Source organism: Globicephala melas, chromosome 10 (assembly GCF_963455315.2).
Source record: "Globicephala melas chromosome 10, mGloMel1.2, whole genome shotgun sequence".
NCBI classification, from domain to species: Eukaryota; Metazoa; Chordata; class Mammalia; order Artiodactyla; family Delphinidae; genus Globicephala; species Globicephala melas.
The window spans coordinates 77,049,811-77,065,576 of record NC_083323.1 but is presented as its reverse complement, the minus strand read 5'-3'; positions in this window follow the sequence as shown (position 1 = coordinate 77,065,576).

The following is a 15,766-nucleotide window of genomic DNA, read 5'->3' as shown; positions in this document are numbered from 1 at the left end:
CACTGCTGAGGGCCAGAGTTCGATCCCTGGTTGGGGAACTAAGATCCCACAAGCCGTGTGGTGCAGCCAAAAAAACCCTCAAAAAACAAAACAAAACAAAAACCAAGATGAAAGGAGGTAACATCTGTGAAATCAGGATGCTCATTAAAGGTAACTCCTATACTTAAGTTAATTATTATTAGTTCTTACTAAAGGATACTTTGGGGCAAGGATAAATTTTACTAGGTGTTCCAATCACACCACATAGGCTACACTGGGACAAAAAATGTCTCATCAGTATAGTATCTAAGAAAGATGAAAATTCTTCCCAAAGAACTAAACTATAAAATCAAAACACAGCAGAATGAACACAAAGATGTACTGTCACCTTTAAAGACTCTGAAGAAAGTGAAAAATATTCATGGAAATGAAGCATTCTTAGGTCAACCAGAAGGAACGGAATGAGGAGGGAAGGTCATCAACAAAAGCAGAGCAAAGCTGGAGGCAGGCGTTACCCTGTCCGGAGGAGAGTGCATCCTCTCAAGCTACTTCCTCGTTTCCATCTAGTAACTCCTCTGGTCTTTATCCTCCTGGTTGGTTGGAATGATTCCCATTTGCATTCCAATATGCTCTAGTATCTTTCATATTTAAATCCTACCCCTCTTGACCCCCCATTTCCTCTTTGGTCACTGTACCATTTCTCTGCTCCAATGGTTAGGACTCCGAGGTATTAGAGGATTTTGTTGTTGATATCATTGTTATTTGGCCATGCAGCTTGTGGGATCTTAGTTCCCTGACCAGGGATTGAACTTGGTAGTGGAAACGCAGAGTCCTAACCACTGGACTGCCAGGGAATTCCCTAAATAGAGGTTTTGAAAGCACTGTCTACACTTCTTCCTGACTCCACTGCCCACCTCCCATTGACCCTTCCACCCATTCCATCTAGCTTATGCCCCCACCACTCCATTGAGGAAGCTCTTGATGAGGCCACCAAATTCAGTCAACACCTTTCAGTCCTCATCCTACTGGACTTCTCAGCAGTTGATACATGTGACGAGTGGCTCCTCATAACACTCTCCTTTTGGAATCTGTGACACTGCCTTCTCTTGGTTCTTCTGCCACCTGCCGGGTTGTGCCTTCTCAGTCCCCTTTGTTAACACATTGGCTTGTACCCAACACCTCAGTGCAAGGAGTTCCTGTCCGTCCCCAGGCTCTCCTCTTCTCTTGTTCTATACTCTGTTCTTAGGCAGTCTCAACCATTCTGATTGCTTTTTTACAGTGATTCACAGATTTCTACCACCAGCCCAGATCTTTCCTATATCATGAGAATCACATATCCAACTAGTATTTACTATCTTCACCTGGAAGTCCTCCAGGAATCTTAGACGGAACATGTTAAAACTGAAATCCCTCTTTGATCTTGCTTGCCTGTTTCCTTTGACATCCTTCTTCATTATTTCTCAGTTCAATTAATGGCACTACCAACCACCAAAAGTTCAAGCCAGTAACCTGAAAGTCATTCTCAGTGCTTCCCTCTTGTCACCTACCATATCCACACCAGGCCCACGCCATCAATTCTACCATCAGCAAGTGTCTCCAATGCAGACGTCTCTGTCATCACCCAGCCCAAGCCATCATCCTCTCTCATCTCAACTATTGCAAACAGCCTCCTAATTGGTCTCTCTTTCCTCTCTGTCCTTCTTCAATCACTTCTCTTTCTTAAAAGGTGCCTTGGAACATTAAATAAAATTCTTCAGTGGCTTTCCATTGCAGTTGGGATAGACTCTAGAATCCTTACATTGGGCCTCTGCCCATCTCTCTAGGCTCTTCTCAAGCCACTCTCTGCCCACCCTAGTTATTCTTCAGCCATGCCTCTCTTTCATTTCTCGTCAAGCTCTTTCTGGCCACAGGGCCTTTGCATACACTGTTTCCTTCACGTGGATTCTCCTGCCGTCTCCTGCCTTGCCTTACCACCCCCTCCCCCATACCGTTGTCTGGCTAACTTCTACTCACTTTCACATCTTAGTAGTCTCTCTTCAGAGAGGCCTTTCTTGACCTTCCGATCTAAAATAGGTTCCTCATAATTCTTATAACTTTTCCTTCACATTTACTACCATTTGTAATTATACGTTTAGTACTATATTTATTCATTAAATATCTTTTTTCTCCATAGACTGAAAGCTCCATGGGAGGGGAAATCACATGTCTTTTGTGTATCAGTATATACTCATTCTTACTGAAGTGCCTGGGACACCATATGCTCTTAATAAGTATTTGTTGAATAATGAATAAATTAATATACGTCTGACAGGCATGTTCTATTGTAAAAACAGATATTGGAGCTTGATGCTAGTAAACAGTTAAGTCATACAGCTCGGGTCAATGCCTCTTGCTAGGATTCTAGGCTTGTCAACCAATCTTTTGATAACTTACCTTTTCATTTCTAATTCAAATATCTTCAGGTCCCTCCCACAGGGTCATAACTGAGTCCAGCTGAGCTTTAACACCAACATTTCTGATTTGGTGGCTCCCCTGTAGAGCCACATACCTCAGCCCCCAAAGTGTCCCCGAGTATTTCTCAGGGTCCCCTTCTCTTCTCCAGCCAGCCCCTCTGCTCCTCTGGGGGGACGTTATCCTTCCCAAGGGGCTCTCCCCAGGGCTTTCCCAAATGGCACAGCCCTCAAGGATCCACTTAATGCTCTGTCTTTTGTCTTCTCTATGCTACATGTTTCTCCTGGGACTCTTTTCCTTTCAAGTGATAGATCCCAACTCAAACTAGTTTGAGCACAGAGAAGGTCTGATTAGTTCTCATGACCCTGGAAGAGCCAGGGCTGAGCCTGGAGGAAGCTGGGAGAAGGAACCTCCAAGCTCTGGTTCTCTGCACTTCTTCTCATCTCCTCTCCTCTGGTGGTTTCATTTGCTCGTACTGCAGACAAGTTCTCTCCACTTATTTGGGGACACAGCACAGCAGGTCTAGGGTTTCATGCCCAAGTCCCGCATCCCAGGGGGAAGAGCTTTCCCCCACCAACTCTACTTAGAGAAATCTGAGGGAAGGGTTTTAGTTGACTGGCCACATGCTCTTCTTGGGTGACATCTCCGTCCTGTGTGACCAGGGGTGTGGAATCCCAGGTTTGGACTGGTGGAAAAGTCTCCCTGGAGACAGGAGGAGGGAGGTACCCTAGCAGGAGAAGGAATAAGAGTGTGGAAGGCAACATCAGAGTGTCCACTATGCTGTGTTTCAGGCAGAAATAGTGAGGCTGCCTGTTCCAGGCTGAACTGTATTCTCCAAAAGACATGTTGAAGCCCTAAATCCCGGCACCTCAGATGTGAGGTGGTCATTGTAGTTGTGATTACAGTTGACCCTTGAACAGAGGAGGTGGCGGGGGGAGGTAGGAGCACTGACTTTCCGCTGAAAATCTGCGTATAACTTTTCAGTTTGCCTTCCGTATGCTTGGTTCCACATCTGTGGATTCAGTCAACTGCAGATCATATAGTACTGTGGTAGTGTAAGTGAATCCATGCAGTTCGAACCCGTGTTGTTTAAGGTGCAACTGTAGTTAAGATGGTATCACACTGCAGTAGTGTGAGTCATTAATCTAACTTGTGTCCTTATAAGAAAGGTTATTCACAACACATTAAAAAATGATGAGGGAGATTTTATTCAGGGTACCATCATGGTAGGTGTAGGGACCACTCCAATGGGGTTTTGCAGTTTGGAAGAGAGCTTGGGCTCGACTTTGAACACAACAAGGAAAAGTGAAAATTTATAGCCAGAGAGCAGGGTTGGGGGGGGGCGGTCATTTGGATGGAAAATCACTAAGAGGAAACAGCAGGGTTAAGGGGGGATTTCTTGCTTAAGGAAACTAACAGGATTCTTGCTGAAGTCAGGCCAGGGTGATCAGACATTACCTGGGGGATGGAACAGGATGACAAACTAAACCACATATCGAGTGTGATCCGCTATCAACGGTGGGGCGTTCTGGCTAAAACTGGGTGATACAAAGAATGACACAGAACTCCAAAAGTCGGGGTCTCGTTGAGAAGAGAGTTCAGAGGAGCCTGACTAGAGTTTGGTCAAGGGGAAAATCTTTATCAAGGAGAACCCCTTGCAGAGATGGAGGCAGAGATTGGAGTGATGTGTCCACAAGCCAAGGAATGCCAAGGATTGCCAGCTGTCACCAGATGCTAGGAAAGAGGCAGGGAACAGATTCTCCCACAGTGCCTCAGAAGGAACCAACGCTGCTGATGCCTTGATTTCAAAATTCTAGCCTCCAGAGTTGTGAGAGAATACATTCCTGTTGTTTTAAGTTTGTGGTACTTTGTTACAGAAGCCCTAGAAAACTGATATACAGCCCATTTCCCGACTCTGAATGGCTTTTTGTCTACTGGGCTCAGAATCACATACAGAGAAATTGATGCCATTCCCACTGTATCTGCTCCACTCTGCCCATTTCTCCCCACCCACCTTGCAACCATGGTCCCCCTATGCACTCACCCAGTGTGCCCTTTTTGGTTAACACAGGAACACACTGCTATGGGTCTCTCTTACTGACCAGGAGAGAGGTCTTTGATTAGGCTGACTCAGTAACTGTTAAGTTGTGCCATTGTATTTCTCATTGGAAATGAATAATTTGGCATTCTATTTTATACACTCCTGTCTTTGGGCTTTGTTAGTGAATTAGTTATCTGCATCCTTTTAACTTGGGGCTGCTAATTAGCAAAAGTGAAAGACAAACCTCTTGGGCCTGTCTGGAGGAGCTATCAGAAGGCCAGGTGATACCTGTCTCCATGATACTACCTTGTTCCTTTCCATTGAAATGTCTTCGTGGATAAAATGGACTCTGCTTCTAGCACCCTTTCCTGACCATGGACACCACCCTCAATCCTAATTGAGGATTAGAACTAAATGTGGTTTTTTTTCCACTTTATCTCCAAAAGCTGCTCTGATTTTATCTCTAATTTATTCTTGTCCTATAAAAAGTAAAATGCTCCCAACTGATTAACTCTACTGTAATTTAGTGGTTGCATCAAATTCCCAAGAGTATTTGTCCTCGGGCATAATTTTTACACGACTAAGTAGGTATGAGTGTCTGTGTGCGTGCGTCGTTGCTTGTCTTCCAATGAGATGCTTTTACAACGTGATAACCTTGTGCCATATGTTGGGCAAATATCTTGGCTGTAATTCACAGGCAACTGACACATTAATAGATCCTCTGCCATTCTCATTGTGGAGACTCTGTGCTAGTGGCCTTTGTCTACCATGGATATGACAGAGGGGCAGGATTAGCTCACTGATGCTCGGAACACAGTTGACAAGCGATTTCATGAAAACAAAGCCAAACAAACAAGGCAGCTTCCAAAGGCACCTGGCTGAAAAAATTACAGTTGATTGAATCCTCTATTACAGTGATAGAAAAGGAGGTAAAATATGCCTTTCCTAATGAGTTTCTTTACAATCATTAACTGTTTAAGACTTGCTCTTCCAGGAAAGCAGCAACTTTGCAAGACACCTTCTACTGGATCTGGGCCCCAGAGGTATTGTTCACACTTCTGGCAAGCAGAGTCACTGGACAACATTGCTTCCAAGCCAGTGCTGGCAAAGAACCCAACACTCTCTTCCCCTTGGCCTGCCCTGGCTACTGAGTGGCCACAGGGAGATGGACTCAATGCGGGAGAAATTAAATGTGCCCAGAAGGAAAAAAACTGAATTAAAGTAACAGTCTAAAAAGGACCATGAAAATAGACAAAATAAGTACAGATTCCATGTGAAAGAAGAAAAAAAAATAGCACCAAGGTTTACTAATAAACTTGGCATAAATAAATACTGTACCATCGGCTTTAACATTATTTATGGATCTTTCATTGGCTATGAGTTGGCATTACCAGCAAGCATGAGGCGCTCAAATGCAAAAGTACACAGGAAAAGCCATTTTCACTTTGTAAAAATGAGCACATACAAGATTACAACAGTGCCCGGTGAAATGGTGAAAAGTCTGCATAGTGGGATTTTAATGGTCACACCTGTCCAAACAGAAATCCCCATCAACCTGCCATTGTGCTCACCTCCACTGAGAATGTCCACCAACAGTGTCCCTCAACAAAGACAGCAATGTCAGTTCCAGACGAATAGGGTTAAAATACACTGGGATTTAAATATTACCTGGGCTGAGAGGAGTAACTAAGGTTAGCTTTTACCCATTAGTACACTGTGGTTGGCCAGAGAATTAGCTACTCCTCTTGGTAGTTATGGGATTGATGTTTGAGTTCTGTGTTGTACCAGGGTGCCCACCCCAAACAGGAAGTGACCAAGGGTCAGAGAGAATAGAATAAACAAAGCATGTGAAATAGCAAAAGAGGTTCAGAGAGGCAGCGTGCATGGTAAGAATACTCACTTGACAAAGCTCCAGAAAACTGTTATTACTGCCACTTCCTAAACTGTACAAATTTTCAGCAAACTACCTACATTTTTTGGGTCTCAGTTTCCTCATCTGTAAAACTGGGGTCATAATACCACTGTCATAGGACCATTGTCAAAATTAAACTAGATATATGTGTAAACACAAACGTATGAGACACAGTATGCCCTTGAAAATACAAACTTCCCAACTACTTCGCTACAGGATAAGCTGAAATTGTGAAGGGGAGCAGGGTAGGGCGACCAATGGAGCATGGAAGGAGCTTCTGAAGTGTGGCCAAAGTCGGAGGCCACTGCTTTAACTGATTAATACTAGACTTCTTTCATGTAACTATTATAATCAGTGCTAGACCTCAACAGGGGCTTTTGGCAAACTTTTTCTGTAAAGGGTCAGATAGTAAACATTTTAAGCTTTGCAGCTCATGCTCTGTCTCAACTACTCATCCCAGCAGAGCAGAAAGACTGTACTCCTACAAAAAAGAATGAGTTTAACAGTGTTCCAATGAAACTTTATTTTTGGACACTTATAGTTGAATTTCATGTAATTTTCACGTGTCATGAAATACTATTCTCCTTTTTTAAAAGTAAATTTATTTTATTTATTTTTGGCTGCGTTGGGTCTTCGTTGCTGCACGTGGGCTTTCTCTAGTTGCAGCGAGCGGGGGGGCTACTCTCCATTGCGGTGCATGGGCTTCTCATTGTGGTGACTTGTCTTGTTGCAGAGCACGGGCTCTAGGCGTGCAGGCTTCAGTAGTTGTGGCACACGGGCTCTGTAGTTGTGGCACACAGACTTAGTTGCTCTGCGGCATGTGGGATCCTCCTAGACCAGGGATCGAACCTGTGTCCCTTGCATTGGCAGGCAGATTCTTAACCACTGTGCCACCCGAGAAGTCCCACTATTCTCCTTTCGATTTGATTTTTTCCAACTATTTAAAACTATGAAAACAATTCTTAGCTCATGGGTCATACAAATCCAGGTGACAGGGCTGGATTTGGCCTGTGGGCTGAAGTTTGCTAACCCCCGTTCTGGACACTGGATTATTTTCTTTATATTCGTTATCTCCTTTAATTCACATATCAATCTGATGAGCTAATGTTAGGAAGGGCACTTATTTTATGGAAAAGAAAATTGACCTTGGGATCAGCTGGGTGACCTTGGCAATTTTCTTAACGTTTCTCTACCTCAGCTTCCTCATCTACCTTGTAAGCTTGGTACAGAATTAAATGAGTTCTGACACATAAAGCACTCAGAACGGTGCCTAACACATGGTAAGCGCCTCATAAATATTAACTGTTACTTCCTCAAGCACTAAAAACTCTTCTCCAACATGGTATTTAATGACGACATAACATTCCATGTAGATTTTCATGATTTACTTACCAAAGTCTCTAATGTTGGACTTTTAATTTGTCCTTTATTTTGTTTCCTCAAAAGGAACTCATAATTACTTTGTATAAAAAATTTGAAGTGGAGATAAGGGGACTTCCCTGGCGGTCAAGTGGCTAAGACTCTGTGCTCCCAATGCAGGGGGCCCGGGCTCGATCCCTAGTTGGGGAACTAAGATCCCACAAACAGCAACTAAGCCTGCGCGCTGAAACTACTGAGCCCACATGTTCTAGAGTCCTCGCGCTGCAACTAGAGAAGCCGGTGTGCCGCAACAAAGACCCAGCACAGCCAAAATACATACATAAATAAAGTGGAAATAAGAAAAATAAAAAATGCTCGTAATTCCATTATGCAGAGATTATAACTGCTATTATAATGTTATGATGTATCTTTTTCCAGGTTTATTTTTATCTTCAAACAAAGCTGGAGGAATTCCCTGGTGGTCCAGTGGTTAGGACTCCGTGCTTTCACTGCCAAGGGCCTGGGTTAGATCCCTGGTTGGGGAACTAAGATCTCACAAGCCTCACAGCCAATAAATAAACAAACAAACAAACAAACAAAGCTGGGGTTACACTGTACATACTGTTTTATAACATGAATTTTCACTTATCATGATAGCAAAGGGCTTCATGACCTCTAAGATCCTGATCTTGAACTCCTGGACTCTGATTTCTATTATCCTAGTTTAACATGTGCCTTCCCACTTCTCACACCTATTCCCATAAGGGAGACTGGGCTGACCATCTGGTCTTCTTGGCGTTATACTTCTTACTGTGAAAGTACAAATTGGCAGCTGGTTTTACACATCAGTCTCTTAGGAGTTTAGTTACTGTTAGCTCCCACTGTGAGCCTGAGTGATTACCTCCAAAATAGCAAAATAGGGAGTTTGGGGATCTTCAAAGCCGAGAACCTTGGGCATTATGACCTAAATAAAGTCACGCAGTCCTGTCTGAGCAGACAGTCAAACCCTGTCAGCCTCCTTCCCTGACATCTTTATTTTGCTTCCTTTAAGTGCCTTACCAATGATTATACATGATGACTAGTATTTATCATTTTAAATGGCAAACAACTCTAAGCGGCTCTGGTGGAGAGCAAGTTCAAACATAGTTGCTAGAGACTAGCTGAAAGTAGATGCCCCTTTGGAGTATTATTTGAAATGCTCATTTTATACAAAAATGCCAAATTACCTCTCCCACTGTTAAAATATCTTGTTATACTTCTCCTTCCTGTTTATGTTATCAAGGAAGTAAGTATGTAGACTTCAGAACTCAAATTTTTATCTGTTTTTGACTAAACCTAGGTTTACCACACTATGGTAATTTTTCACATTGTTGAGAGAAAGTTGAATTGTTACCGTGAATTTTCTGTGGATATAGAAGCTCCTACAGTTGATTTAAATATCTAAAACTCTCAACACAATGTGTCTTCTGATCACGCATGAAGTCAGGCACTGGCACACACTAGACCATGAAGTGGACTGACTTGAAAAGACTACTGACTTGCTATCTTACCCCCTGTGTCTACTCTGGGCAATAAGAAGAAAGTTGGCTGCGTTTAATTTTTGAAGTCATGTGTTTATTGATCTGGGAAGTGAGTCTGTATGCCTGCTGCTGATGGCAGAGTGTAGGCAGCGTGTGAGCCACTGTGTCTTGTGTGCTCTGAGCGATGTGGGCTCTTCCCTTTCACCTGTGATGGGGCCAAAGCAGAGGCACAGAGGCCTGAATACAAACAAGAAAAACACCTTACCACCTGGGCGTCTGCGGCAGGTTCAGGCACATCCTTTCCTCAGGCATTTGAGGAGCTGTTTCTACAGCATTGCCCCTAACGGCAGATGGAAGAGTCAGATTAAAAACCAGTGAAACAGTGGTCCCCTAACCTCTTAACCTTCTCCGACTCCATCTCCTGACAAAAAAACAAACAAAAAACCTAAAGAGGCACTTTGTCGGCTAGACATCAACCGTCTTCTTTAGCTTTATATATTTCTAAGGAAAAATTACAAGGATTGTTAAAGTCATTTTAAAACACACAAGAAGCAACTATTGAACACTTACTACTACAATGCCATGCATTGTCATATTCGTGGTTTTTTTAAATTAATCTCAGAACGGGGGAAACAGCTTATTAGCCGACCACCCCCGCCAGAGGATGAGGCCTATAGGTGGCCGGTAACACGAGCAGGGTAAATAACATGAATGGCAGAACTCAGATTTGAAAGCAGATCTGCACCCTCAAACCCATGTCCTTCCCACTATCACACTACCACACACCTAGAGCAGAACCTTCTTAGCCACAGAGAGCAGCTAGCAGAAAGCCACTGCAGGAGGAAGGGCCCAGGGGAGAACTGCTGGGAGTGCCAGTGGGGCAGGGGACAGAAGCACATGCCACACGTGCAGTGTTATTTAGAAGCTTTCGTTCTTCAGTAGACAGAGGTGTGTTCATACCCAGGCATGTCTCTCAAACATTCATTCATCCACCTTGGGCTCAGTAGGGATGCTGGCAGATGGGCAGCGGGGGTTCGTGGTACAGCCAGCACAGGGTAACAGGGGGTCCCCCCCGGGAAGACAATCTAGCCAAGGGCGGGAGCCCAAAGGACAGTGTGATACCTGCGCCGAGGCGGGTGCTGGGCTCCAGGAACCGTATTGAGAGCTCAGGGTTAGGTCTGAGATAGTGAGTGACCCGTGGGTTGGATCACCAGAAAATGAAAGCAGCAGGAGTACTTTGGGCTAGTGGGTTTTTTGTTTCGTTTTGTTTTGTTTCGCTTTTTGCAGGGACTCCCCACGACGTGCTGGAACAAACAGTGTGACAGTTGGGTTGGCTGGAGGAACTGGGCGGCTCTCCCCGCCCCCACCTGCCATTCAGAAACCCCGGAAAAGTGTAGCCTGAGGGTGTGTGTGAAGAAGCAAGGAGTGACTCCACTCTCCCCGCGAGGAGAGGGCAGTGCACCCACAGCGGCCGGGTGTGTGCGCCCGGCTCAGCGCGGGGGGTGGCGGGGGCGGCAGGCTTGGCTCTGGCTGCCTGAGCTTCTTGGAGCTGCTGCTCTGCTTGGGGGCGATTGCTGCCATACTGTAGGTGTGCCAGGGTGTGGCCAGAGCAGGGCGGGATTCAGTCTTGAGAAGGTGAAAGGGACTTTTTCTTTTCTTTTTTTAAATAAATTAATTTATTTTTGGCTGCGTTGGGTCTTCATTACTGCGCGCGGACTTTCTCTAGTTGCGGTGAGCGGGGGCTACTCTTCGTTGTGGTGCGCTGGCTTCTCATCGCAGTGGCTTCTCTTGTTGCGGAGCACGGGCTCCAGACCCACAGGCTCAGTAGTTGTGGCGCACGGGCTTAGTTGCTCTGCCGCATGTGGGATCTTCCTGGACCAGGGCTCGAACCCGGGTCCCCTGCGCTGGCAGGTGGATTCTTAACTACTGCGCCACCAGGGAAGTCCCTGGGCTTTTTCTTTATTTTCCCCAAAGAGCCTGCAGTCTGGGGGCAGAGATCTGGACAAATCCCTAATTCTACTACTAAGGGCTAAGCACTGAGCATGACTGGTGGAAATCGGAAGTCAGGAGGACCCTGAAGTTGGTGTGGAGGAGGGGCAGGGGTCCAGAGGTGGTACTGGTTATCTATTTCTGCGTAACAAATTAACAAAAAGGTGGAGCTGCTTAAACCAACAGACGGTGATTATCTCACAGTTTCTTTGGGTCAGAAATCAAGGTGTGGCTTAGCTGGGCGCCTCCAGGCTGAAGGGCTTTTATGAGGTGGCAGTTTTGCCACTAGCCGAGGCTGCGCTCCCATCTGAACGCTCAACTCTGGTGGAAGACCTGGTTCCGAGCTCGCTCCTGCGGTTGCTGCCAGGAGTCAGTTCCTCACAGGCTGCTGGCTGGAGGCCTCCCCTCTGTTCCTGGTCACGTGGCCCCATCCCCGGGTGTTCACAACAGGGGAGCTGGCTTCCTGCAGAGCAGGTGAGTGGGGGGAGGGCCCCCAGAAAGGAGCCACAGTCTTTGCGGAGCTGATGTCTCTCCTGCCATACTCTCTCTGTTCTCCAGAATCACATCAGGAAACACACTCAAGGGCGTGATCCCCAGGAGGCGGGGATCAGCGGGGCCATCTTAAAGGGGACGGGGCGGGAGGGAGTGTCTGGCGGGTTGGGCTGCGGCCGTAACTCTGTGGCTGTGCAGAGAGCGGCTCCCGTGGGTGGAGACGTGTGCTAGAGAGACCAGTAGGGCCCAGAGGGCGTAAGACCTTTTTAACCCAGATTTGTGAAGGTGGACTTTACCCTGGAGGGATGGAGAGCTTCAAGCTGGAGGCTAAAAGTTAAGATCTGACCTTAGAAAGATGACTGTGCTGTGGGGAGAACGGATTGGAGGGAGTAAGAGAGAAAGAGGAAGGCCATTGGGGGATTTTGAACTAAGGTAGTGACTGAAGGAGTCTAGAGATACGAAGGAGTTGGACTGACGGTCGCCACCTTCTAGAACACAAGTTCAGCAGAGTCTCTGGTATCCCCAAACTTCTGGCTTGAATAACTTGGGAGAGCCTTTCTCTGAGATATGAAACACAGAGGACAAACATGGCTAGGAACTCAATATTTGAGAAATAGTGGGTCTGAGGTGCTTCGTGGGACATCCGAGAGTAGATGCTCTGTAGGCAGTTGAAATGAGGGCATCTGCAGAGGTTCCCACAGAAATAGTGAGAGATGCAGATTAGAGAACAGTAAGCACCCAGGCACCGATCGTGAGAGTGGATGATAGGGCCACCAGAGCTTCCAGGACACCCTGAGCAGCAACAGTGCTTTGAAAGACAGTACAAGAGGAGAGGCCAATTGTCATGCACGAAAGAAAGCCCAAAATATGCTGCCAGGGAGGAAAACCAGGAGTCACGGGAACCAGAGAGAACATGGGGTAGTAAGAGTGTCAAGTAAGGACTGCAGAGCCCAGTGAGCTGAAGCCTGGAGCAGGTGGGGAGAGAGGTGAAAAGGAATGTTTTCCAGAAATGCAAAGTATTGTTTAATATTTTAGAAGTTAAAGCTGCGATTTCCAAATTCCATTAAAAGACAAACAAAATAGATAAGCATTTAGACATCAGTTCCCCAAAGTTGCTCTTTGTAGCGGCAACTTGAAAAAAATCACCCAGGAGGCTTTTTAAAAATACCAGTTCCAGGGTATGTCCCAACCCTATAAAATTGGTCTCCCAAAAGGGAGGCAGGGGCAACTGAAATTTTTTTAAAAGCAGCTAAGTGATTTTTGAAGTGTGACAGCTTTGAAATCACTTACTTAAACCTCTAAGAACTACTGGTTCCTATTTGGCTCAAGCCCTTTCAGAAGAATTAAAGTGACAGAAAAACTCAGTTTGCTGAGCTGTGAGACTGGTTGTTAAATTTGAGGCTTTAATAGGAAATTTAAAGCAATCAAGAAAATAAACTCCCCCACGAAGTTAAAAAAACAACAACTAAAAAACACATCTTGTATGTTTATTATCAAGAAAATGCTAATGACGGCAATTAGGACTATAAATTTATTTGAGAGTAAATGAGAGCTAGGTTAGTAAATAAAATTGTAAACATTTCTAAAATAGTTATCCTCCTTGGTGTGCTTTGTAAAAGAACCCAGGGGATACCTGAAGAGTTGGGGACCAGTTCCTGGCTCTGACTGAGTGGGAAGTCCTCATTGTTTCATAAACCAAGAAAAGCCCCCCAGCTCACAGTTGCCTCTTCTCTGGGAAAAGCCCGAAGCTCTCTTCTCAGCACTCCTGGAGCAGCCTGGGCTGCACCGCGGCCTCCACTTCCTTACTGCCTGCCTTTGCCCCTTGGCAGTTTACCTGGGAGCCTCAAAAGTCCTTTAAAAGCCCTTTCCGGGTCCTCGGGGACCCCTGGCCTTGTAAGCTCCACAACCAAACAGCAGTCTGTCCCATACAATGTCTCCAGGGTCCCCCTCGGGCCCCTCCAGGCTGGCAGCGGACCCCCAAGGACTTAACCTCCCTTCCTCTGGAAATATGTTTCAAAGTTCACCGCTCACCCCTCCCCTTTCTCCAGGACTTTAAGTTGAGATAGTTTTCCCATTTCTACTTTCTCTTGCTGTCCTTAATGAAAAACCTTATACTGGTTTTTCATTTGTTTTATACCATTAACTCCTCATCAGGAAATGAAAGTAACAAACAGAGGGAGGCTAGTAGATCACAGCTCTCCCTCCCTGGTTCACGGGAAGCCTCTCTATAAAGGCTCAGATGTTTACATCTTCAGGACAAATTGCTCCAAACAATAGGTGCCCTTAGGTTTCCCCTCACTGGGCAGAATGTGCCTAATTTCACTGGTCTCCTACGCCACACAGGATTTCTCTGGGCTCCTTAGAATGTTTCTTTAAAATTAGTTGAATCTCAAACTTATCAGTCCACAAAGAAATGCAAATAAAATATTATTTTTGCTCTATCAAGATGGCAAAAAAATGAAGTTTGATAATACCCAGTTTGAGCCAGCGTGCTGGGAAGCTGACTCATTCTTGCACCGCTGGAGGGGTTCAGAATCGAGAGCCTTAAATGTGGGCGTACCCTTCACAGTAATCCCACTTTTAGGAAAATATCCTAAGGAAATAATCAAGAGATGCAGTCAAGGATTTAGGAACAAAGAATATGCATGGCAAAGCCATAATTGAGAAAAACCGGAAAGGACTTACGTGCCTCCCAGGTGGGGCTATTTCCACAAATCCTCCTGCATCTCTATGGTGGATGGGGCGCATCCAGCCATGCGGTCGTCCAGGTGGCAAATGTTTATTAGGTACCTACTTTGCATTAGGCACTTGCCTGGGTAAACAGAACAGGAAAGTTCCTAGCCGCCCCCGCCGGAAGATGCACTCATTAAATTCATACACTCGTAAAACAAGTCTAAGATCGTTCACATTATGCTTTTTGAGGGGAAGCAGGTTACACACTCTGTCACCCCCGACTCTCTCACCCCCTGCCATAAGCAGTTACCAAATCCGAATATTTTTTCCTTCAGTGGCTCTCCCTAGACGACCTCTTCATTCCTTTTCAAAAGCAGATCCTAAGGCTCGGAGGTAACCTGATAATAGCGGAAAGAACACCCACATGGAAGTCTTCCGATTGGTTTCTAATTCCAGGAAGTTGCCGACTTTGGGCAAATCACATCACCTCGGGACTGTTTCTAATCAGAATAAAGAAAGAAAGGGCTGGACCCATCTTTCAGGTTCTCTGAGTCCAATAATTTCTGACTCTGTGACAGAAACATCCGTAGATGAGGGAGTCTTACGCCGCGGCTAGAGGGAGGGGAAGGTGTTGAACCCCTTGAGGATCTGCGCATCTCTGTCTGGGGAGTTCCAGGACAGAGAAAAGGCAAGGGGCCGTGTAGCTAGAAGGAGGGCAACAGTACAGAAGCTGACGGGCCTGTGGCTGGTGGGGAGGCCGGGCTGTGGCACAGGCTCAGCCCCAGGCCAGCTCCCTGCACGCTGCCCTCCTTCCCCTGGGCCGACTCCAGGCCCACCGCGTTGGTAAGCAGGCAACACCCTTCTTTCGAGTTGCTATTTCATAGTAATAAATAACAGCTAATAATTACTGGGTGCTTCCAGGTGCAAAACAGTGTGTAGTCGATTTAGTTACCTCACAACAAAAGTATGAGGTTCATGCTGCTGTTCCTGTTCTTAGCGCAAAACACAGGCTTAGGAAGGTTACAGAACTTAACAGGAAGTCGCTCGGCTAGTCGCCAGGTCCAGGGCTCTTCACCTGCATACTGGCCAGTCTTCCTCTTTTCCTGAAAAGGCAGTGGGACAGTTTCCCATTTTACCCCCTCTTTCCTGCTGCAGAAGACAGGAACTCGGGTCATTATGGTGGTAAGGGTTTATTAATTACCAACTGGGAGACTGAAATAAATAAACGGGGTTGCCGAAGTTTATGGATGGTCTTAGAATCTACTGGGGCCTCGTGTTTCCATTTAGAGGCCCCTTCCTCCAGCCCTCGTCCTCCACAGCGCCCTTCCCTGTCAGATCAGGGTGAAGGGT